Source organism: Plectropomus leopardus, chromosome 8 (assembly GCF_026936395.1).
Source record: "Plectropomus leopardus strain MGB_pleo_1.0 chromosome 8, ASM2693639v1, whole genome shotgun sequence".
Classification (NCBI taxonomy): domain Eukaryota; kingdom Metazoa; phylum Chordata; class Actinopteri; order Perciformes; family Serranidae; genus Plectropomus; species Plectropomus leopardus.
Genome location: NC_142183.1, coordinates 13,776,524 through 13,803,296, shown reverse-complemented (window position 1 = coordinate 13,803,296; position 26,773 = coordinate 13,776,524). Strand labels below are relative to the sequence as shown.

The following is a 26,773-nucleotide window of genomic DNA, read 5'->3' as shown; positions in this document are numbered from 1 at the left end:
ATTCAGATAGATACTGTTGCACCCCTAGCCTTGATGCTATACTAACCTATTTGGTTCTCATATGTTCATACTGAACATGTTTAAGAGGATTATTGATCTTAACTTATTCTTGGCTAAAAAGTGAATACGTGTATTTCCCTAAATGCCAGTATTGCTTTAAATGGAAATATGAGATCCCATTCATTTATGTTTGTCTGAAGAAGCTGAAATCCTTCAGATACCAGGGAAAGTAAGAAACACTCGACTTTAACATATGACTTTGTCTGCAGGGAGAGCAAGAGAAAGATGAATCAGAGTCTACCATGTACACTTCGGCAGCATGTTGACATCATGAGATTAGTTAACCACATTACTTTGATATTTTATGGTGCCCTATGAGGTCCATGTAAGCTCACAGTGTAGTAGGCTGTACCACTGATGTATGTGTAATTACATTAAGGAGTGATGGCTTTCGGTTGTAATGTTCGAGCTTACTGTAGTTTGACCACACAGAGTAGCTCCTCACAAAAATAGAAACTGGCTAAGCCTGCAACTTTGGTGCATAATGATATTTCACCCTGTCATTTTTCATGTCTCTTGGAGCTAATGAGGTAGCAGTGAGTGGTTCACGGAGGAGGCCTTTCATGAGTCAGCTCAGCCACTGGTGCTTGGATTCAAAGAGTGAGCTTTGCTCGAAAAAGCCAAATGATCTTCCCTCATTCAACTTTCAACAAACTCTTTCAACAAATGTGACTAATATAAGTGAAGACAGGGTTGACAGGATTTTGCAGTGAGCTCTGGCAGCTCATCACAACCTCTGAGAGGCAGTTGTCTGTCTTCACCATCAGAGAAATTATTATTATTTTTATCTTTTGGGTTAATTTCCGAGTGACAGGCAGTCCTCTGGCTTGTTGAATAATTTAACTGCATGCAGCCAATGGGTATTATAATCTGGGCCCTGAGTGACAGAGCAGTGTGCTCTTAGGGCCTCATGGCATTTTATTAATAATGAGCTTGAGATAAACTTGAGCTCTCAGGTTAGAAACTGCTGGAGCAGGCATGCTCTTGGCCCTGAATCAGCTTGTGTGACACAGATGGACTTTTCCAAACCTCAGTTGATTGTTTATGATAAGATGTCTGTATGAGAAACAGCAGTTATGTGGTTTGTGACGTGACGTAGCAATGATTGCTGTCCGCAGGTATCTCACTGCAGGTAGCTGTTACAGCCCACAGAGGTGAGATGTGGAGATCTGGATTGTTGGCTTGCTCCCTGTTTTTAATAATTAATGAGTTTCAGTCTGTATGTGGATTCAGCAGCAGAAGAACCAATGCTGCTACAACAGCTAGCTGCTGCTTATCTGTTCAGCAGCTGCTGTATGTTGAATTATAAACCGATTCATGTAAATCCACCCAAAAGATAAGCTGAACTCCACCTAACCCTTAGTAGAGACGAGGGGTCTCAAACTGCTGGCCAGGGCACCATATTTAATCGTTTAAGACCTGGATAGAAATCACCTTTGAGAAGCATTAAACCTCAGGAAATATTAGATTTTATCTGGGGGGAAAAAAACAGGATAAAATGGTCAGACAAGCATGACTAACCCTTATAAATATATTCAAGATTATGCAACAGATTTTTTAGCACTCTCTTAAGGACATTTTCTTGTTCGTTTTTTGTTTTTTTCCTTTTTTCCTTTTTTTTCTAATTTTCAGAGAATTTTTTGTAACTGTGACTAATTTCCTTCTAGTTTTGGGGGCTTTTCTTGTTAAATTGCTTGTTGCCTTCTTTTCATGTTTCTGAGAGAAATCATGCCTAATTGCTCAGGATTTAAAGGGTTAAAGGAATACTACATACACAAAATGACCATTTGTGCATCACAGTCATGTTGTATTACACTGACTTTGTAAAGAAATGGCAAACATACTGATATATTGATAGGCTAGCAAACATGTTTAACAGCAGCAAAACTATGGCAAAACTACTCTATCAAAACAATTTACAAACTCTCACTGAAGGCTCATTTATCAGACGCATCCTCACTTTTTTCCAAACACATGAATTTTCAATGAAAATGGTACAATGGACCTGAAAGTGAAACTTATGAAGCCTATCTTCAAAGCCAGACTCCATTACTAAGTGTTTTTTTTTCGGATGCATGTATTTGGGAGGTACTGAGTGAGTGAGTTTGTAAATGATGTGTTTGTAATTATGTTTTGATATAGTGTTGCTGTTGTTAGTCAAAATATTTGTTGTGGAGTTAATAGAGAAAAATAATCCAATTTTCTTCACAAATTCAAGGTGACTAATTAATTTGCAAATTGTCATTTTGTTGGTAAAGTATTCCTTTAATGCATAAAACAATTTACTAATGCCTCCCAAATAATTTACTGTTAAAGCTGCTATAATCAGTATTTTTTTGTGCTAACCATGGATCAAATGAGTGTTTTTAAAACATAATTATTACCTGACTCTGCAGGTCCCGTCATCTCTACAGATTATTTTAGGTCATAGATTGATAGATTTACCACTCTGATACAGTTTTACTGCTCTCATCAGCATTGTTTCCAGCAGGAAGCTTTATTTATCACAAAAACTCACTGCACACTCCCGGCTTAGAGACTAGCTGGTGAACATAGTTGAGCATTTAGCTTTAGAGTCAGATATTTCCTTCAGGAGTTGGTAGGAGCAACACAAGAGAAAATCTTGGACTTGCATAAATCAAATGGCCAGATACACTGCTCCAAATGAATGTTCATGTTGCTTGTAGCTCTATCTGTTTGCTAACAAATTTCCCTCCAACCGTGAAGGTGATAAATGTCAATGCTGCTTTTACAGCTTGTTTCTGCTGCCTCAAAGTAATGCAGTTTTAAATCTGGTCCAGGGATTATTTGTTTCTTCCCAGTTTTGCACAGTCTTTTATTTCAGAGTATTCATATAATATTCTGGCAAGGCTGTAAAAACAGACCTTAAAATCAAATAGCACACTGAATAACTTCTGCTATAGGGCTGTGCATCACCCTCTGCTTCCAGCTGCTGTCGAATCACTTACAGACGGTTGGATGAGCTGTTGCACATTGAATGCATTGTCATCTTTATGGCTGCACACCTACACAACTTATTGTTAGGTCTGCATGTCATACTATAGTCATACTCAGTCAGCACTGTGAATCATGTTCGATCCTGTTCCAGTTCAGTATGGCCACTGTCTGAGAATGATGAAGTTTTCATAGCGCAATCAACTGTCAGCTTATTGAGTAAACCAGATTGTTGCAACAACGGAGTCTGACCTCAACCAGCTGGCACACAGATGCTGTTTTGAGTGTTTTTACCTACAGTAACTCTTTGTCCATCTCAGTGGGGTTAATTATGAAGCCTCGCTGCTGTCTCGTTCACCTCACTCTGTGTTTCTTGTTGGATGCACTCATGTCCCGAGGCCGAAAGCCTCCCTGCTCTGTATTTTAGCAGTGAGAGCAGCCATCAGATGACCTCCAAGCTACACAAATAATTCTGTGCGTCCTCCAAAGGCTCCCATATCTCATCTTGTCAAGGATTGTTCCAAAATGTTTGTCAGGTTTTATGAGTCTGCAGCACTCCAAAATAACTCCTTACTGAGTGATAGGGATTTTTTTTTTGAGTGCAGGTCATAGTGGAGTGGTCTGTCAGGTGCAAATGTAGGGCATGCATTGATGAAGTGTGTCATATAAATCAAGTTCAAATAAGAGGAAAATATAAAATGCAGTGAGCATTAGTCATACTATATTTTCAAAGTCCTGCAAGACTAGAATTGTTACTTAAGTAAAAAGTAAGTATAACCAGGAAAAAGTACTTAAACTTTTTGAAGTAAAAGCTCACGATAGATATGATAATATATCATGATAGAGATATATTATTATTAAAAAAACACCACACACACACACACACACACACACACAGTAAAAAGTACAGTTTTTCCCTCTGAAATGTAGTGGAGTAAAAGTAGAAAGCAGAACAAAAGAAAATACCCAAATAAAGTACAATGACCTTAGTACTGTAATAAATGTACTTATTTACATTCCACTACTGGAAATACAGTATCATATTATCAATATTGGTATTAAAATGTGAATATAGCAGCTCAAATTTGCATTGACATTTGGATAAACAAGCAATAAGATTAACAGCATGCATTTAGTGATAATGTCCCTCTTTTGGGTTAGAGGTGATTCCCTGAAACAGACGTCAGCCACTCCAGCTTTGTGATGCACAGTATTGCTTTGCTCTGCCCTTTAATGGGGACATACTGCAGCCTTTGAAGCCACCTCCTGTTGGTCGACCTCTGTTGTGCAGAACTAGTACAAAAGAGTTTTTTCATTCTTCAGCTGCAAAGGAAAGGTGTGTCTTTTCAGTGAGGGTCACATGGCTCTGCACTTACTCATCAAGGCTTTTTTTTTTGCTTCAGTTAATATAATACTCCTCATAAATATAAGGCAAGAGCACGATGCACTGGTGAGACAGGCTTTTGGTGTTTTCACACTGTGGGCTGATTTTAATTGTATCCCACTGACATGTGTTAAAGCACCAGCAATTTGAACATCTTCACTTTTATTGCTTTTCCCCAGTGTGGATGTGATTTGCTGCGCAAATGTGGGTGAGTTTGCGTTCAGTATTACAGAGGATAATTGGAAGGATTGTAAATTCTTTGGAGAGAATAAGTGCAAACAGTTCTTTTTTGCCATTTTCAATAAAAATACACTAACACATTATTCATATTCATGAGGCTTTGCAGTTTAGTCTAGATGTGACTGCATGAATGTGGCTCTTCAAACATTGTAAACCAAAGAGCACAGACGTGTGTCTGGTGTAACATTTTCTGCTGCTTTTCTGTTCAATTCATACAACATTTTGAGCAGTGATTTTCTAACAATCCAGTGTCAGTTTCTGCCTGAACATCAGATGTGTCTATTTATACAGATCAGCCACACATTACCACTGACAGCTGAGGGGAATAACATTGATCATCTTGTTGCAAAGCAGTGTTCTGCTGTGAAACCTTTGGTCCTGGCATTAGCGTAGATGTTACATGACCACACCACTCACCCGAACACTGTTGCAGACGATGTACACCCTGTTATGGAAACGGCACTCCCCGATGGTAGTGGCCCCCTCCGGCAGGACAATATGCAACGCAACACTGCAGAAATTGCTCAGAAAAGGCCCATGGATTGTTACAAAGAGTTTAAGGAGTCGACCTGGCTCCCAAAATTCCCCAAATCCCAATATGATCAAGCATCTTTGGGGTGTACCAGTACCCCAGATGTTCTCTGTCTATCCCTCACCAAGAGTCAATCCATTGTGAAAAAGTAATGGAATTAGTAAAAAAAATCATTGAAAATTTTTGGAACAGTAATAGATTAGCATGTAATGAAATTCTTACAGTTAGTCCAATCTTCTATGTAATGTAAAATAATGGCAAATTTATTCCCGGCAGCTGTCGATGTAAAGTTCCTCTAATATGCATTGGCGTGTGAAAATGTTTTGTTTACCATCACGTACGTTTCATTTTCTCCCCCAGTGTTTCGTCTCTCCCTCCATGTATGCCAGCTACAGCTAAAACTATGCGTGAAGAGAGTTTGAATCTGATATGTTTGAACAAACACTGAGCAATTTGGGAGGAAAAAAAGGTATCATGGGTCCTTGAAAAGTCATTGTAAAGTTTTTAAAATTTGCCTTTGAAAATGTGTGGGAACCCTGACTGTCGAGGCACAGACACAAGACCTCTGGGGGATTGCTGTTGTGTTTGGCGGAGGATCCTTTGAGTTCTCTGGGTTGCAACGTGGGGTATCCTGAGCTCAGAAGAGATACCCTGCCCTATATACAGTACCTATTATACATAATTATAGGTCATGAGCAGGTGGATATTCTCGCTCTGTCTCGCTACATGAGACCTTAGCAGGACATGTGTGAACATTTAATTGATTCATGTTACTGCAATTCCTCTAACCAAAAACTACAAGGACAGCTCAGAAGATACTAGCAAACACAGAGGAGTAATATTTGCTCTTTAGTATTCATTGAAGGAAAGTCATGAAGTGCTTTCAATTCCTTGCCATCTAATATATTTGTTTGCTCCTTTTAAGAGACTTTCTGTCAGGGAAATATTTTTCCGACACAGCTGATTACCCACAATTAACAGATCGCTGGAATGCAGCACAGTCTCATTACAGTTTTTTTTTTCTTTTCAAATGTTGTAAAGAATATGCAGAATTTGAATCTAAAAGCTTACAGTCACAGCTCAGTACAGCAGCTCTAAAATATCACCTCAGTTTATCACAAATGTTTCCTTTTCCTTTGATGGCTTTCTTTCAGAGTAGATCAACTGTGTGAATGTATAAATGGGATTTCAAGACTTAGAATAAGGGAAAAAAAATAAAAAGATTAAACAAAGAGCCTGTTGATAACGTAATTGCAATACACCTCCAATATTGTGTTTCATGTACACAACTCCTTTCAGCCTCGCTGTTTTAAAACTCTTTGGTGTTTAAACAGAGATTTGGATCATCTGTAAGGCTTACATAAGGGGAGTGACATGGAATCAAATTTGCTTGTGCACATGCATGTGTGTGTTTTCGTATGTTTACATAGTTGTCCTGGATTTCAGCAGGACTGCAAGAGTTGATATCACAAGAATGAACAGTTTCCTTCGAAGTTTTGGGGTTGTGCACGGTATTTCCAAAAGGCGGTGATAAATGGAGCTTGTTTGGTGTAACTTTTCCTCACAGCAAGGCTATCAATTTGCTCTGAGGCAAACAGCTGCTTTCTACTCGGAGCTGAACTGTACTGAATGGAGGCCAGGAAGAATTAATGTGATGATGAGAGCACTCGGTGGAGACTGAGAGGGCGATTTGGGCGTCCGTGACAAACAGACTCCCTCCGCAGTTGCAATTGAGTTTAATGGGTTCATTTGTAAAATATCAATCTCCATGTCCTGCTTGTTTATGTTTACGTTCTTTCCCAACAATTCCAATTTGAGCCAGGTTTTATTTAAATATTTGACTCTTGCTTCTGTTGAATATACATGGGGCTTATTTGAGTGTACAAATTGATGCACAGACGAGAGAGTGAGGACACAGCGTGCTCAACACTCACCACAGACCTCCACTTCCTGTTTGCTTGAGTCATTTCTGATAAAGATTCTTATCAAGTCTCAGTTCTATCTGCGTACACTGAACTTTACAAGATATGTGTCAGTGAAAATGATCTGCTACTGATCCATGACACATTCTGCATATTGTTATAACCTCCAAATTTGAGGCATGAATATATGAGTTAAACTTGCATGTGATGTTCACAACAGGAGCTTTGCTATGATCGTGATCACTGAATCTTGAAGAGGAGGAGGAGGAGGGGGAGGAAGAGAGATTATTTCAGGCCTCTGAGGTGAAGCACTTGCTCATACTTAAACGCAGTCGACTTTGCAGTTTCATTTCTTTGTACCTCCCACTGGTAGAGGTTGTTTTATGGGGCTTTCTGTTGCAGTGAGAACAACACCCCCCATAAGTCAGCAGCTTAACTGGCTCCCTGACACGACTGATAGACTCACAATTCACTGTAAATGTTTTAATGGGGCACAAAGAGATGTGAACTTTACTTCAGAGCTGCCATACAGATTTTAATCACCGTTCCTGGCCCCTATTGTGTGGTCAAAGTCTAAAGTAAGCGCATACCTGCCCTACTGTTTACCTGCAGCACTCCTCCGCCTCTGCAGGAGAAACCCGTCTATCATCTTTCATGCTGTTTGAGGTGTGGCCCTCTGGTTGGACCTCTCTGCTCTCCCCTCCCCCGCCGTGGCCCCGTCCAATCCCTGCCACACGAAGAACTCACCTGAAAGGATTTGCATTTAGGGCAGATACTCGTCGCTGATTGGCCAGGTGAAAGCACCCTGCCTCAGGGCTCCCCTACCAATGGCGACAGTGCTGCGTGACTCATAGGGAGAGGACAAGTTGCTTCACTACACTTCTCCTTTTTCTGCTTCTAAGAGCAGCCATTGCATTGTCTTTTTTTTTTGTTTCTCCCCTCCTCTCCAGTTTTGTTTTGTCGCTGTGAGAAAGAGGTGTGGGGTTAGCCAATGGTCCACACCTTCAGACAGCTTTGTCCCCCTCTGAACGCACCTTGGATTATCCCTCTTTTCGCCTTTTGTTGCTTATTTTCCTCTTGATTTTCATTGGTTACTGTGATCGACACTTGCTCGGTTGCTATTATGGACATTGTCACCCGAATCCTGAGTCTTTGAGGTTAGTGATGAATAGTTCTCTCCTCCTCTGCTCCTCTTCACACTTTGCTTGTTTTGTTGGTTCTTGTTCGTAGAATCAAATGGTTTAAAGTGGGTTTCTGAGAATTTTTAAGATGTCAAAGCCAATACTTCTGTGTTAACGGGTCAACATATATGTGAATTTGGGAGTTGTATTTGTTGGTGGACAGTCCACTAGGTTGTTAGGTCACCATAATATGTACCTTTGGCTTTATTGTAGCATTTTATAGGCACACTTAACATGTTTTCTAAGGAGAACTTCAACAAATTAATGCAAGTTCAATTAACATTTAAGCACATGTTGTTCTTTCCCTACCCAATGTCTTCCAAGCAAACTTTATATCCAACTTTGTTCAAGGAAACAGCAAAACAGTATTCATAGTATTGATAATACTCAATGGAACTTTATTTATGAAGCTTTTATGTTGAGTTGCACACATCAAACCAGTTCTCTCAAACTCAATTGACACTTTCTACAGTTTGACAACGCATGAGATTAAGTAATAGGTTTGAATTTCTGCGTTTGTCATCTCGAGAGTGATCTTTTGCTGATATGTCTGATTGTAGCTTTTCTTTTATGAGTTGTTGCCTTATATGGTGTGCTGAAGCAAGGGCGGGAACACTGTTTTGCAAGCCCCTTGACCAAGCCCACATGTATTTTTCATGGTGTAGAAATCAGCAATTACACATCATGTCGATTCTGATCCCTGATTGCTTTTCAAATCTAAATCAGTTGTTTTTTAAAATAGAAAGCTGCATGGAGTTGACACAAAAGCTGCGGTGGTTTGCTGCTCTTCACAGGGTACTGCGTGCAGTCAGTCATGCAGCGCTTCATGCATCAAAATCTTCAGGCCATCAGAACAGAATGTTACTCATCTTGTTAAGTACAGGCTCTTCATTCTAACTGAGAGGGAAGTTTAAACCCACAGTATTTTGCTTCCTCTTTTATGCACATGTTAGCTGACCTTCCCTAAAGTTGATTTTTCCCCCCCATCAACCAGTTAAGTTATTCTTCTTAATGTGGGAAGATTGTGTTTCTTAAAGTTGCTCAGTGCAGCAGAGATAAAAGCACACTTCCTGTTTCACCAGAAATCTACTCTGCACTTTTTTTTTTGGGACCACAGAAGACATTGTACACAAACTATACCACTGAAAAAACTCAGCTGCAGTTTGAGAAACATCTAGCTCTCACACCCACTTTTTATTGAATCTATGCTGCTGCAGGATACGACACAGTGTACTGCAGTTATCATAGAAAAGCCAAGTGCAGATTTCCATCCAATTTTGGTCAAACTTAACAAAGTTATATGCAAAAGACTTAAGCTTGTGATTGTCTCATCAGTTTGGCATTCAGTATTGATTTTGTTGATGTAATGTCTGAGGTAACTTGCAGTTGGGGCCCAAGACAGGCAACTGAGAACAGATCACTGCAAAGATACCAAATATTTGTGTACTTTAGGCCCAGTGACTAAACTATTACTAGGTTTGGATCAATTGGCCTTGCACTCTATTTGTATTTGTCACCTGCTGTAGAATCAGCACATGACCCAGTGAGTGAATGGCTCTGTTGTGTTTGAGCAGATATGAGTTTGCATTTGGCCTAACTTTTTCATCATACTGTGTGCCCACCCTGATTTGGATTGTAAATGAGGCTGTCGTTCCTCGGAGGATGAACTGGTACTGTTTAGTGTGTGTACCATTCAGAGGACATAGAGGCTGATGAAGAGACTGAGAGAAGGGGGGGCTGGACCGTACTGTCAGGTAGGCTCCACTTTCAATACAAAGTCAACAAGTCTTAGCCTGTAATTAGATCATTAGGCTTGGGCAACATGACGGAGGCGTTGCAAGAGAAGTGCATGACGAGAGGAGGGGGTGGGGTGGGGTGGAGTTTACTACTACAGTCCCAGCATGCCGAGATATGTAAAAATGGAGGATTTATTAAGTTTCATGTTACAGGCACATGCTTCAAACAGAAGAGATACAGAGCCAAGATTGTATGTACAGGTACAAACTGTCTCTTAATGCCCTGAGTTGAATAAACACCGAGCCAGATTCAGTTTCACATGGCCAGGTACAAACTGTTCTTTATCACACAATGGATCAGAAGTATTTCTTTCTTTAAAAACATGTTGTCACATCGTTTGGCAAACAGAATACCGGCACTCACAGATAATTGATTTAAAGTTGGCAAAATGAACAGAAACGTATCTGTCTATCTGTGAATGCCAGTGTTCGGTTTGTTTTTGGATCCTCAGCACAATTATGCACCCCTATATAATATTTAAGATTTTTGGAGTTGCGTGCACTGCTGTTTTCTATCATATCGTTAGGCAACAGTAATGCAAATATAATGCATTTGCACAGACTAAAATTTTGTACTGAGTCTACATCATCGGAATAAAAAAGCTTCTCAAGGTAGTTTAACAGCCCAGTTGCCAGAAGGAAATATGGGTATTGTACGATTCTGCAAAACCCCAATATGTTAAATTTGCATGTTTCATATGTTCCATATCAACATTTCTAAATGGATGTAGTATATGAGCTGACTTTGTCGTGGGTTGATTGAGTGGATGGGAGTTGGTGTGACACTTAGGTGAGAAAAACGAGTCTTGCTGTGTTTCCAGTGACTTTTTACCCACCAAATGTGGGTGTTTTGTAGAGACCTGTTGCTGTGTTTACACTGCGGATTGTGTCACAAAAAAGGGTTGTTTTTTTACCAACACAATACTGTGTTTCCATCAAGGATAGTGCAACAAAAAGTGGTTGTTTTTTAATTAGATAATGCCGAATGTCTACCAAGGATAGGGTCACAAAAAGTCTTTTTTTTTTTGTACAGACATCGCTGCATTTTCAGTTGGGATAGTGCCATCAAAACCTGTTATTTAGGCCAAATCACGATCTTTTCTTAACCATAAGCAAGTGCCTTCTGTGCCTACACCTAACCACACGTGTTAATGTATCCGCTACATAATAATGCACAAATGTAGTGTATTACAAGTTATTACAGTTAAACATGTCAGTTTAAGTTGTCTGCGTAAAGACTGCTCTCTTTCTCTTTGACAAGATTTCTAAGTTTGAAATATCCGCTCTTTCACTTCTTTTTACCAGTTCATCCTCACTTTTACCACTACTTCTGGCCCATTTTCTGAGGGGGATGCATACAACCAGGGGACTCATAGTGAAACTAGTAGACACACAGGTCATGTTTACCCATGGTCATTATCTTTTCATAAACTTGGACGGAAAATGTTAATGTGAGAAAGCAGAGTCAGGGCTCCTATCCTGTTTCAGTGGTTTGTTTGGCTGTTTTTTATTGCTCAAGGATGGATTTGCATTATGTTTCCATGTCAGTTTCTCCATTTCTTCTGTGCCATTTTGATTTCCATAGCGCTCTCTTTTTCTGGAGTGGATGGAGGCTTAGAGGTTGAATAAGTGGGCTTGTGATGGGAAGTTTGAACTCCTGTGACCAGCTGGAAATAACTGGGTGGGGAAAGTTAATGTGTAACACTCTCCTCTGCCCTAACGGCTACTGTCCGGGTGCCTCTGAGCAAGGCACACACACTGTGTTCAGGTACTCTGCACTCAGCCAGTCAGAACCACTGGTGTGTCTGTGTTAATATATTGCAGGTACAGTCAGGAAACCCTCCCTTGATAAATAAAGTGAAATCGATTGAGCAACTGTCTTCCCGCATTGCAACTGTCTCACACTCAGAGCGAGCTGGGACTGGCAGCCCGTTGTTCTGACGAACATGACAAACCAGAGCTGTGATCCTCACATCTGAACACAGCGCCCAAAAAAGCTCAGTGTTTTTGTATCCAGGCAGATTGCCTTCCAGCCCTGAAAATCTTGATTTGTAACTGAGAAGCAGTGATGTGGCTTTTTAGTCCTCATGTGTCTTTCTCTTCAGACTTGTTTTCTGAGAACGGAGAAGGACATGTTGTAATGCTGGACTTTTCAGTCATTATAAACATGTCCCAAAATACTCAAGGGTTGGCTAAGGTCTTTCAGAGATTTTTATTTTTGCTTTAGGCGTTGAAGTAACAATACTCTGAATGCGCTCCATGTCACAAAACTACAAAGTTGCACACATTACACTTTTGATGAGACTATTTTGCAAATTTTCACTCTAATTTATCTCATTAAAATCCACAAGAGACCATTAAAGACATGAGCTCTCACTCTCTACTTGTATGCGACTCATAACATCTACCTGGCAGACAAGAATGCTGTTTTCAGACATAGAAGGAAAGAAAGAGAGAGAGTGTGTGTGTGTGTTAGAGAGAGAAAGAGATGATATGTGGAATATCAGGTCACACCTTTTGATAACACTCCTGGTTATGCAACGTACCATGCTGGTCAGGACACAGATTCTGTGCTAGTGAAAGCTGCTCTCCTCTTAACATGGCTGTAAATAGGTCATCGTACTGAAAAGTGCAGCCTCAACACAGTGTATCATGCTCAGTGGAGGAAAGTAACTAAGTTCATTAAATCTGCTACTATACATATATAATCTAAGAGGGAATGTTTGACTTTTTACTTCACTTTTTGACAGCCATAGTTGTTAGTTTTTTTTGTGTGTATGTTTACATACAAAACCAATCATCAGGTTATAAAATTTGTTGGGTTATAACAGAATCAACACCAACAGTGTTCCATAGAAGTCATAATGCGCTCATCAAAAAGACAGAAAGAGAAAATTTTACACATAACACACACACAGGCCCAAAATACAGACGCATGCACAAACAGGATGCGGCTGCCCATTGACAGGCACCCTGAGCAGTTGGGGGTTCAGTGCCTTGCCCAAGGCCACCTTAGCAGCTCCCAGGTGCATGAACTGTCACCTCTCCAGCTACCAGTCCACACTCCCTGTTGGGTCTGCATGGGGACTTGAAGTCAATCCCCCATGGACTGAGCTACTGCCACCCCAATAATAATATATTGAATTTAAACTGACAGCTTTAAACATTTGTTTTTATTTGTTTAAAAAAAAAAGTTTGCTAAAAAGTTGTGTAGCCATTCAGCTAAATAATAGCATAGCCAACTATGCTATTATTTGCCTCACCTTACCCTTCTTTGGGGAAAGTCAAATTTTGAATGAAGATGGAAGTTGTGCTCTCATTTGTAATTATTGATCTGTGCATTTTGCATACTTATCCACCCCATAGCTTTTGTATGCAAGATACATTTTCTTTTGTATCATATTTTTTAATCTGTGTTTTTTCTTTTTGGTATCAGTAATGTAACATTAGCACTTTATATTTCTTTCCTGCAACTTGACTGGATGCTGACTGATTTGGGGAATAACATGTTGATTTGCTGGAAATTAAAAGCATTACAGTCAGTTGATTCTGGAAATGCACTGACTTTTCACACATTTTCTTAGTAACATACTTTTTAATCTTTGGGTTTGGGGGAGGGTGTCAAGTCAAAAGGCTCAAGTCCAAATTATGTCATGAGTCACTGGTGTTAGTCTTTTTTGATTTGAAGAAGTTCAGTCATAAAGTCATTTAATTTATGACTCGAGTCTGAGTCCAAGTCACTTAAGTCCACACCTCTGCCTAATAGTTTTACGTTTTTTTAGTTAACACTGAGTATTACTTTATTTTTTTTACATTGATGATGCCGAAAAAGTGATGCTTCTTGTACATTTCAAAACAAAAAGTTGACTTTTGTTAGGGGATGGTGTAAATATCAGCTAATGATAAGGCCAACAGACTAATCCTGTTCTGTTAGTAATAGATTAGTAATAGAGATTGTATTTTTAGAACTGACATGACTTGCCCTTTATTACCCTGTAGTTCTCGCAACCAACTTTAAAATGTATTAATAAACTCCATTAGTTTTGAGCTTTATGATGGAAATCGTGATAATGCATGTATCTTGATAAAGTTTATCTACCATAGTGCTTGTGTGGGTGGAGGCAGGTTTGAGGTGCAAGTTTATTTTGTGCCAGATAAAAGCAGCATGCAGAACCTCATAAAAATTTCCATTACAGCTTTCTGTTGGCTCTGTCTTTGTTTGAAGCACGGTTATTTGTAACCGTATGGTAATTTGTAAATACAGGAATATGATAACAAACTGCACTATACTATATAATGCAGCAGCCTGAAAACATATTTACATGCTTACGTATTTACATTTGCAGTGATTTTCGTTCCAATTATGTGGGTTCAACCCTGCTTGAGGTGACATGGCTGAAAAGAAAAAGGCTGTGAGATGCATTTGAACATAAAACTGACATTGTCAGTGAAATACTCCCTCACACTCCCTCATGCTAATTTAAACATGATGTTGGCTTTAATGCAGTATCACTTGGTAAAAAGTTCTGACCCAGGCTCAGAGGGAAATCGATTTCCCACATGAGTTTTTGGGAGGCTTCAGTCCCAGACACCCAGCTGCAGTGGTGTCTGTCTGGAAGTCTCAGCAGCAGCCGGCTGTTGTATGGAAAACTGGCCATGCCCATAATGACTGCAGCTCTCAATGATCTGCTGAACTCCTGTCTGAGTGGAAAGGTTTTACTTATGCAGGCCAGAGTTAAAGTTCATTTATTTCCTAATTTATTTATGTTGGTCTTGAAACCTCTCCCCCTTTCCCTTGATGCTTTGCTCTCGTACTATGTAAATGTCACTTTTTTCCTCTCATCACCTCCTCCTGTGAGTTTGTGAAATGACCAGAAATGAAAGTACTGTGGCAGAAGCTGTGACATTTAATTTAGCTTAAATTGAGCCTCAAAGAGCCACATTTACTAGCAAAGAAGTTGCCTTTTTTTGTGAAAATTTGTCATGACATGTGGTTGGTTTGGTGGACAGCATGTGTGAAAAACAAGAGGCTGAATCACAGGTTTGACAGATGAATGCTCCAGAACATGTCAGTTCACACACACAGAGCTGCAGGAAGAAATGACAGATTTTACAGATAGTAACTCTAGTGGCATCTTCATTTGCTTTTGAATTTGCCCTTCAAGCAAATCCCAGTTGAAACTGAAACGTCTTGTGTGTTACCTTAATAGCATATACGAGTACTGCTCAATACTGCTGCCCCATTCATATCAAACATTTCATTCTCATTTTTGAGTTTTTGGTGTCAAGGAATTTGCTTTGGTTTTTGGTGCATAAATTAAACATACAATAAACATAGAGGAATAAGAATATAAGGCAAAGTACTGCAACAGGCAAGAACATAAATATAGAATAGAAAATTGACATTAAACATATGACAAAGATATTTTAAAAAGTACTATAAGATATTAAGTATGCACAATATAGCTGTCAAAAAGAGAGCTCTATAGTGGTGCATGATGCGCATAAATATCAATGAGGGGGATGTGCAGAAGTTCACAGTAGAGCAAATGTGCGCAGTATGCAGGGATAATAGTCCAAGATGTATGGACAGTTTCTATGGAGGGAGGTATAAAAGTCTATGTGAGTGGGGTCCTGGATCCTGTTAATGAGGACCATCAACTTATTTTTTTTACAGTTTGAGAAATACGCTTACAAGAGGATTCACACCACTCTCATATCTGATCATCAAAAATCAAGCTGCAGGCAGCAGCTGGTAAGCTTAGCTTAGCATTAAGACTGGAAACAAGTGGAAACAGCTAGCCTGGCTCTTTCCAAAGGTAACAAAATCTGACCACTCTTGAAACTGCACTAGATAACACTTTATATCTTGTTTGGTAATTCATACAAACTCGAAAGGCATAACAGCGGGACATTGTGGTTTTAAAGAGTGTTATTTGCTGCACTTTTTCTTGGCTGATTACAGATTAAACAAACAAGACATACTCTAATGTGTTAATTTAAGATATTTAAATGTGCTGGTGGGCAGATTTTGTACATCTAGACCATAGGCTGTATAAAAATAATGGACAAAGTTACTGTGGCGTCTGGTTTGTAGACTCCTGTTCTGAAGCCTTGAATTTGGCATTTGGACCGTCGCTGCAGCCACTGTGGGTTTGACTCTGACCTGCAGCCCTTTGCTGCATATTGTGTCCTCTTTCCCAATTTCAGGTTTAATCTGTCCCATAAAATAAAGGCAAAAAGACAAAAAAAACCATCTTAAAAAAATGCACCCTCCATACAGTTTTTATGCTAAGCTAAGCGAACTGCTGCCTTGCTTAGGCTTCTTTTATACCAGACATATCGGCATTAGTACGGCACTGTTTTTTATCACATCGTTGCTATTAGAAGTGTTTGACATTATGTTTCCGGGGCCACCTCATCTGTAACTTTGCAGTTGTACAAGTGGTGTGAAAACATTATCCTCCAGTTTCTCAGTGAGTCACCATGTCTGCTTGAGCAAAAATGTTAAACAATTTTTACAATCCACTTCTTTGATTCCTCTAAAAAGAGCAGCATAGGCAGCAGCTGGTTGAAAATCCACTCAGTCGTCTGTGCTCGTTGTGCTTTCTCTTCCACACGTGTCCTCGCAAACAGCCTTTTGCTGAGTTGAGTGAGGCCCACCTTCTCCCTCTGTCTTGTACCACACAGCTGACTTTACAAGCCCTCTCCCTCTGCTTGTTCCTAAGCAACAGCCACTCCTTGTTTACCTTTGCGTTTTTGCATTGTGATTCTCGTCCCAACAACATAACCCCGGCCCCTCGGGAGACGGATTGTCAGGCCTCTTTATTCAAAGTAGCAACAAGCCAAAGGTTAGCCTGTACATAGGTCTTTAATGTATGTATCCTGAAAAAGTAATTTCATTAAACTCATATCATCTCCCACTTCCCGTATATAATTATTACAGTCCCTTAATATGGTTAAACAATAACAGCATGTAAATATTTTTCTTATATAACTAGATTGTCTGTTGCTGCAGCCAGATACTTTATTGTCCTCATCTCCTGCGCCGAGGCTGCACCTTCCTCATCGCCTGACTGTCATAAACGAGTATATTTCATAAAGCCTTCTCAAATATTGACCAGACTGTTCTTCTCCTTCCTGCACATGCTCCAGTACTTCTCCAAAGAGGTGAAACCAACCTTTGACTGATGCTTGCAGCAACTGAAATAAATAATCTAAAGGAAAATGGTTGGGATTAGTGCAGTAATCTTAACTTTTAGTTAAGACTTTAGTCACAGAAAAACATGTCAAGTGACTGAAGTACAAGTTATGATGTAATCGCTAAAGCATGCAATCCAAACATGACCTCATGAGTTGTAGTTTAGGCTTGTTAGTTCAGTCACATGGTTTTAACAGTTTTCATCCGTGTTTGAAGTATGCACCAGACATCATGACTCAGCTCTCCTGTCCCGACATCCAGCAGCGGGGCAGACGTTCACTGGCTTCAAGATTACATCGAAACATTGGCCGGTGATACCTAATACCACACTGACCTAGTATCCAATTGTGTGAAATCAGATAAGCTCTCTTGAAGGGGCTAAGCTGTCTCAGTGTGAGTGGTCCTATCTGCGAGGCTTTACGGGGATCAGATGAGAAGAGCTGATTTAGTCGTTATTAGCTGCTAAACTGAAGCTTGATCTGCGGGAATCTTAAAAACGGCTTTGCTAAAGCTGCAAAGTAGCATCGTTCATGGGGTTTTAACCTCTCACACAGAGAACACATTATCATAAATAATAAACTGTAGTGTGACACACTGTGAGCTGAAGGAACTTATATTGAGTTTAAAGAAATAATTCAACATTTTTGTAAAAACACTCATTTTATTTCTTCCTGAGAGCTATACCCTTTCCCACCAAAATTTTCACACATATGCAGGTTTTTTAAACAAGGGAAAAATAGCTAAAATAGACAATAGACTCCTTTCCCATTGCATGTAGAGAAGTATCCATTCGTTTTTTGTCTTTTTTCTCTGGTGTGTCACGTTCAATGTCAGTGCTGGAAAAAGGTTTAGTAAACAGTAGAAAGCTTTCACGCTCGATAAGGACTATTTTGGAAAGATGTTCGAGTGCTACATGGACGGAGAAGGCTGTAATGTGACTGAGATAACATAGAGTTGCAGAAATTACTGACACAAGCTGTAAACTGTGTTGCCAACTTGGTGACTTTCTTGCTAAATTCATCTACTTTTCAGACCCTCTTAACCACTTTATTTCTAAGAAGCTAATGGCATCAAATTTAGTGACTTATTCAGACCATCAGGAAAAAAAAAGAGAAAAACGTATTGCAATTAATTTCATGCAAGGAATCATTGTCTATGGCTCCTCTGCTATCTGGGGCCCGGGGTCCTCTCCGTTTGCACTGTGCAGTAGGTGTGAGAGAGGCAGTTACAGCACCAAAGCTGTCATGCCATTCAATTGTTTTGAGGATTTTATTGAAACTATTTCAGCAAAGTTTTAATACTTCAAATACCCATGACTACTGCCTAGTGATTTGTCCTGAGAATAAATGCCTGTTGTAACCTTTCCTACTTTAGACATAAAATCAATGTTCGCGAGTGTTAATGTTTTTTGTCCTGTGGGAAAGGGGCTTTAGGTGAGAAGACTGATACTGCTCTTGAAGCTACATGCAGACAGCAGCTTGTTAGCCTAGCTTGGCATAAACACTGGAATCAAGAGAAAACCAGCTGCTTTTTAAAGCTCCTAAGATAATATTTTATATAGTTTTTGTTTACTTTTCACAAAAACTGAAGTGTAAAATTGCTGAGTTGCAGTTTTTCAGGGAGACTAGGGGTTAACTTTCTGCTTATGGGTGTTTTGTGTTACTCTTTGGACAGAGCCAGACTAACTTTGACACCTGGTTTCAGTCTTTATGCTAAGCTACTGGCTGAAGCTACATATTTTCATATGGCTGCACAGATGTGAGAGTGGTACCAATACGGTTACAGCGGTACAGATTTTATAATCTTTTATAATCTAACTCGTAATGTTGAACTATACCTTTAAGAGGAGTTTGACCCCCAAAGTGTATGACAAGACAGAGAAAAATGAAATTATTTCATCAAGCTTGATTTTATTCCTTCTCTAGGCGTATTGCTGCATGCCTGACTATGGGTGGACACATGAGCATGCTTGTGTCCAGACCTGTTTGGTATGCAGCCTCCTCTGCAGCAGCCGGGTCTCCTGATCATAGCCTTGACTCAGATTTTGAGCTCTGAGATTTCAGAACTCTATCTGAGCATGTACCTAGTGGTATGCTGCAAGGCTGGTGTGGAAAGTATCTTTGCAAACTTCATACGATGTATAAGCTCCAACTGGAATTTCGTTCCACGAGAATTTAGCTGTTGTGGAAACTTGCGTAATCTAATGGCAAATTGGCACTGTGGTTTATAGTTAAAGAAAGCATCAGGAATGTCATCTTTGTTTTTATTCTGCTGGTATTCTCTGGTATGATGTCCTCTCTTGCTCCTCGCTGCTGCCAGTAAACCTGTGCTGTGACATGTTAGTATCGGTATGAATGTAAACACATCAGGGATAGGTGTGTGAAGAGGCAGGTACATCATGCAGCACAGTAGCTCTGCTTTTAGAAACTCTTATGTGTTTGAATTTAGCTTTGATTATTACGATGTACGAGAGTTGTTTTTATAAAATTTGTCTTCTACAGATTCTATGCCGTAGCCTTCTGCACACATCTAATGCCTGTGGGAGGTTTGCTTACTGTATAAAAAGGGAGAATTTAGCTTTTCCAGTCTAGTCATGCATCAAATTGCTCCCACACATCAGCCAAAACAACAGCAAAGTCAGAACGAAGCATTTCAAATATGTCTGCAAGAAAGGAATCAGCAGGGCAACGTGAGGCAACTGACACACACGCACAGACTTGCATGTTTTTATCCCTTACTTTTGGTGTCTTTTTACTTAGAATCATTGTGATTTAAGTATTACATAATTGAGCTGAGACACAAGAGGATCTGCAATTAGTAATACTATTTGCTTCTACCTTGTTGTTTTTAAATATAATTTTAGATCTCCAGAAAGTAACAACAATTCAATCTTCTTCTTAAATCAGATACATTGGATGCATATGATTTAGTCAAAGAGTTACATGGACATGGTCATAGTGTTTTACTTTCCAGACATCATCGACATGTCCTGCAACATGTGATGTCCATGACGAGAACACCTGAGCAGCGTCAAGATATCGCGGCCTGGGTTTATAGCAATTTGTGAAATGGACACAGAGTCCCAACAACCCATTACTTGTTGGTGGTAGTGAAATTTCTTAAAATTATGTGCTGGCACAACAAAAACGATGTCAATGAAAAGTTAATGAGGATCTCTTGTTGTGTTGGACACACAAATTAAGTGTACAGAGCAGGAAACTGTGTGAAGGGGGAGAGTGATTTTTTCAGCTTGACCACATGTTGTATGTTGAGAGGTAATTCAAAAACACATTCTTATATGATCAAATATGAACGAAATAGATCTATGAAACAACTGTTACTCAACATGTACACTGCTCTCCTCATGTATTTCACACACCAGCCCTAACTGAGGCCTGCACAGACTAATACTGAAAGAAAGAAAGGAGCACCGTTTGTGTGTGTCTTTGCATGTAAAAATTTGCAATTGCACATCTTAGCTGGGGACTTGGAGAAAGTGTTGTCATTAAGTGATTAGGCCAGTGCTTTGACCTTGGTTAGACTGGCAAGGCTACACAAAAAAATCTGAACATTAATGGCTGCTGTGAAAAGGGTTTGGTTCTCTCCTGGCTCTTTCTTTGTATTAGCATATAGTAATATTGAAACCATTAAGTGATTCTTATTTTAAGTCTGCCATGGCTGTTGCTTTCACCAGTTAACATGTAAAACATCTCTTGTGGGGGTAGATTATATTAGCTGGAAAATCAGGCATTCAAAATGTTGCTGCCTTGAGTGTTAATTTTGAAAAGATGGCACCGTCCCCATCGACACACCTTGTCTTACATCTTACTAACAATGTCCAGATGCTCTAATAAAATCTTACAGCCTTGTGGACATCACAGCAGCACATAAGACTATGATGTTTGAGGGTGCAGATGTCTCTTCTAAAAAAACTTTGCTGCAATTTCCTGTCCTGTTTTCACAACTTCATTGGTTCTTCCTATCTGTGACATGTGGCCTGTTGCCACATAATAGAAATAGGCCGCTGGGGGTAGTTTTTGACGCATCTGTGAAGCTAAAAAATTGTGCTTCTCTGTGGTGAAAAGCCTGGATTTATCTGGTAAGACAGCAGTAATGTAGTCAGTATGGGAATTAATGGCACAAGCAGTTTTTGAAGGATTTGTATGAGTACATTTCCAAGATTATTGTTTGCTTATATTAACTGGGAGCAGAAGTTAATTCAGCTGATGGAATTTTTATACATTGTTAATGAGTGGCTTGTACGTGCTTTAGGCCAGGGCGGTTTCTCTGTGTGGCTTATAAAAAGTTTGCGGGGTGCTTGCACACACTGCAGCTTATGTACTGATATATTCTTGCATTCTGACCTTTAAGTGAAAACTGTGTGACAGGAACTATGTAGTTTGTTCTGAGAATTTCTGTAAAACCGACTTATGGGGCCCAGTGAGGGATGTGTGTGTGTGAATGGGTGGGGGGATTTAGTAATGCTGTCTGTGTTTGCACGCCTTGTGTCAGCATTGTGGGGAAGACATGTCTGCAATTGGCAGGTGTGGCTTTGAGAGGCCTGTTGTAATCCTTTTAATTTAGCATCACTGTCATTAAACAACCTCAGTGTGTAGCATGCTTGAATACGTCAGAAGGCAAGAGAATATTTGGCGGTGTGTCATTTGCAGATCATATTTTAGAAATCGATTTTCAGCCTAATGTGCTGTATTTATGGGTTAACCCTTTGAAACCTGGATCAGCATCAAGTTTTTGTTTCCTTGTGCTGCTTTCATACACTTAACAAACATTTAAACCTCTGAAACATGGGCAAATTGGTTTGATTTCTTTTAAAAACATTTCTTGGGGAAACAGGCAATCAGCAGCTTGGTATGAAATGTCCTGCAAATTGCAAAAATAAAAAATACAAAAAGTAAAAGGTGACAAGAAAAGGACCTGAAAACTGGCCCAAAAATTAAGAGAGAGAATAAGTAGAAATGTTTCAAATAATTATATATTTTAAAAAATCTGAAAATTATTATTATTATTGTTGCTGTTACTGTTGTTGTTGTTGTTGTTGTTGTTGTTGTTGTTGTTATTTATGTTTATCGTTTTATTTTAATTTAACATTTTTTCAGCTTACTGCCTGTTTTGATCTTTTACTTTTCTTTTTATGGTTAATTCCAGGTAATTTTCTTGTAATGTTTTACGAATTACTTGCTATTTTTTTTGTCATTTCTTATTAAGTAGCTCATTAACTTTCTCCATGTTTTTGAAAGAAATCAAGCCAAGTAGCTCAGATTTTTAAAAAAAAAGTCATATCAAATCTGGTTAAAATACTGCAGATCTTGTCCAATGCATGTAATAAAAATGCTATAAAATTATGTGTTAAGAAGAAGAACAGTTCAATAGAAAGCTGATTATTTTTGTCATTTACGTCACTCGTGCAGATATTTCTAGTTCTATATTATTCATGTAGGAAATGCTGTCTATGTCACAAGCCTCATATCTACGAGAGCAATTGCATGTTGTTTGAGAAGGAAGGAGGGGGAGTTGAGAACTTTCCGCTCTTACACAGAGGAAGAAATTTTCTTCTGAATGTGGTTTAACAGACAGGAAGCAGCAGAAACCAACTGCTCAGTGATGCTGTTCCTGTGAGTGCAAAATTCACAGGTCAGTTTGTGGGTATTCTTTTTTTCAACCCAGTTTTAAAATGTGTCCTTGCTGTTTCTGGCTGTCATTATTTCTCTTGTGTGCCCTGAAACAAGAAAGTCCAGTATGCTATGCTGTGATAAAGGGCACGTTAGGAGGGTATACTGTATAAAGGACAGAGAACAGCCACAGCAGGAAACATGCCTCTTATATATTTTTATGAAAACTGACCAAAAAAGAAGTGGAATCTTGTCTTTGGAGACATTTTTGAACTATTGTCACTGGGGACATTACTGAGCTTTAATCCTTTTGAAGTCTGAGCAACTAGGCTTGATTTCTTTCAAAAACATGGGAAGAAGACAATAAGCATCTTAAGAAGAAACCCAAAATTAACAAAAACAGTTTCAAGAAAATGACATGAAAATTTGCCAGAAAAGAAAAGTCAAATAACATGAAATAAAGTGCTAAAAATAAAGACACCCCCCAACCACACACACACACACACACACATACACACACACATACACACACACGCACACATACATATATTCTGAAACATAATTTTTAAATGTATAATCAAAAAAATCATAAACATACTTTTCTGGATTTACTTTTCTCTATTTATTTCCTAAAAGTTTTCTCTCTTTCTTTTGAAAAACTCATTTTAAGGCCATTTTCTTGTCACCTTTAACCAGTTTCTCGCTTATAGCCTTTTTTTTTGTTCAAAAGAAATCTTTTGAATTTTCCCATGTTTCAAAGGTTTAAATGTTTGTGAAAGGCATCTGAATGCAGCACAAAATTGATGTTGATCCAGGCTTCAAAGGGTTAATCTCCAGACCATATTATACTTGTAAAGCAAAAGCCAAATGTGATAGTGTATTAGTTGGCACAAACAACTGTTGTCACAGGAAGGCATGGGTCCTTCTCCTGGAGCCTCGTGCACGAGTGGAAAAGTACAAGGTTCACAGGAGATGAGATTAAATTCCATTCTCCTTCTGAAAGCTGGGGCTCGAGGTGACGTTTTTCTCTCAGTCTTCATTTGGCCCTGGCACGACACTGGCCAAATGCCTCCTACGTTAAAGACAGGCACAGTGAGTGCTGGGTGAACGCAGTGCCCTCTCGCTTGTGTTTCTGATGCCTTGTGTTCTGCAGCTGCATGCTGTTAACCAGTGTCTCTGTGCTGGCCTCTGTGCCCGTCTCTGCCATTTTATCACCACACGCATGGTGTGGCCTCAGGATTGCAGTGAAAGCACTCCTTTATTCGGCTCAATAAAGTGGAGTTTAGAACATGGTGAGACATGCTGTATTGTGTAATGCTGGGTGGTGTGTAAAATGTAGCATGCACAGAAAATACTGTATACAAAACAGTTTTTTTTCAGTGCTGTCATAGTGCTGTAGCACCTCTGTGTGTTTTTTGTGTGGCGTTGATGCAACTCCTTAATTACTATCTTCCCACTCTTGAATTAGCAAACACTTTTCCACCACTATGGCCTCCTCCTACTATAATTCAACTAACCCTTTATCTGCTCATTTGTTGTCTTAAAATATAGAAAAGATGAAGATAAATAGACTTACACTGTCATTACTTTAGGGTTTTCCACAAGTTCATTTATTTGTGGCGATCCAGCATTATAATGAAATCTGCTGCAACATATTGATTCTTTACTTTTGGATCTGGATCGTTCATTAGGAGCGGTATGGGAATATGTAAACCGTTTGATTATCTACGCTCACAGAGTGTACTCTGGACACAGACAGAGCAGCAGTCAATTCAAGTCAAGTCACATTTATTTACGAGCATATTTAAAAACAACATTGATCAAAGTGCTTCACAGGGAGATAAAATAAAACAGAGGCAAGAAAAAATAAATATACAGAAATGGTTAAATAAATTAGAGCAGACAATATCATGACGAAATCATAACACAAAAATAGCATTGCATAAACAAAAAAAAAATACAGGTAGTGTCAAGCAGTTAAAGTGAAACTGAACTGTTCATTGTGCTGGGTCTAAAAGTCTGGTCTGATCAGCTGTGAACGGATCAGCTGATTAACTGTCTAACCCACAAGTCACAAACTGCTGCAGAGGAAGAAGAGAGCTATAATATAATAACTGTAATAATCTAAGGGGTCATAAACACAAAAACACCCCTTAAAATTTGGCAATTTGTTTCAACCAGCGTTGGGAAGGTTACTTTTGAAATGTAATGGGTTACAGATTACTAGTTACCATGTTAAAAATGTAATAAGTTACATAACTATTTTAATTACTTAGTCAAAGTATTGTAACTTACTATATTGGATTACATTTGATTACTTTTCTAACAGATGTTTTAAACAGGGCAATAAAACTGACCTAAAAATATGTGCATAAATACTGCGTTCAAATTTGTCTTAATGGCTTTGCTGACCCGCGTTGTCCAAAAATATGCCAAAAGAAGGCATTCCTGCACGGCAAAAAAAATTTACAAAATTAATGATTTATTCAACATATAATTTTAACACTATAACCTTTGTAATCCACCAACTAACCAACATTTTATCTGAACTTTGATAACTGTAACTGTAACTTATTACAGTAACATTTATTTTACAGTTTAATTACTGTAACTTGTTACTCCCCAACACTGGATACCACTGCCCCTTTGTCGTCATCCCTGTCACATGTATATTCAAATTCTGTTTGGGAAACACTGTTACTTTACTTGTTCACTCCCTAAATTGAACCATATTTTTACGTGACGAAAATGATTTTTCTTGGCCCTAAAAGTGCCATTGTTTTACACACTTGTACATAATTTAATGACATCTGTACCAAAACATGCCCAAAAAGGAACTGCTGTCCAGAAATGATGATCAGGATCCTCTGATGCCCATATGAGCTATCACAGGGCTCCAGGAATGAGCTCGAGCCTCATATCACTGAGTCATTTCCTTTACAGGAACCCAGAGGATCCTGCAAAAACAGCATGTCTGTGCTGACAACCATTCAATAACATGGTCGTGGTAAGCCCACGCATTTTTCTGCCATCTTGCACACCGGTGTTCCTCTGCACAGCTGAGTTGGGGAAAAAACTAAAGCTTTGCAGGACTCATTGACGGTTTTCTGTTAAAATGTGTCTCTCAGCAGCACTGCATGATTCAGACTAAAATCACTGCCTCTGTCAGTGTTAAAGCCTTTGCAGGTGTTTAGTGAGTGCAGAGAGGACTCATTTCAAATACTAGGGAAACCACCCGCTCTCTTGCATCTTTAAGTCCTGTGAGCGCCGTATTGCAGCACCCACCCCTGTATACTCCTGCTGTGTCACCTGGAGAAATCTACATATTTGTAACCTGAGATGAAAATGGCTGATAAGTAAAATTTGCCCTGGTCCTTTTCTCGCATCTCACAATGTTTGCACTCACCACATGCAGGGTGAGTCATTGCATAGTCATTCAATTGGCTTAAATTACCTCCTTTCATGGTCAACAATGAGCTCAGCTGAAGAGACTAAAGCGGGGGAAGTAGGGCCTTCTGGGAATGCTCCATTTGTTCATGAATCCTGACTCTAATTGGTTGTTATTGCGACTGGCAGTCACCATGCTGTAGGGGTGGAGTAGGCCAGTGTTTGCTTCGTACTCCCCCTCAGTCTGCTGCACACCAGCCTGCCATATATAACAGACAGCTGTAATCGCTGGAGAAGAGGATTGATAGAGATCACATCACCATGGCCACAGAGAAGGACCATGATGGAGCCATGCTATCAGTTATCCATATTAGTGATTATCTTTAGGGTTGCGCACACTTGTTTGCCCAGGGTTAAAATAATAATTGGATTAAATAATATTAAAAACAATCTTTTGTTTATTGAACAGGACGTAGAAGAAATCC

General features: G+C 39.3%; 1 protein-coding gene across 3 annotated transcripts in view; it reads left to right on the top strand.

Moving 5' to 3' along the window:
- Nucleotides 1–26,773, top strand: part of elf1 (E74-like ETS transcription factor 1) — a 54,946-nt gene that overhangs the window by 7,223 nt on the left and 20,950 nt on the right. Inside the window, exon 1 of one of the 3 annotated variants that reach the window (XM_042492938.2) lies at nt 7,929–8,250. The exons of 1 other annotated variant lie outside the window; for it this stretch is intronic. The gene's annotated coding sequence lies outside the window, so the exon portion shown is untranslated. Of the gene's footprint in view, nt 1–7,928; nt 8,251–26,773 lie in introns of those variants that run through there. One more of the 3 variants, XM_042492941.2, reaches the window with a different exon arrangement.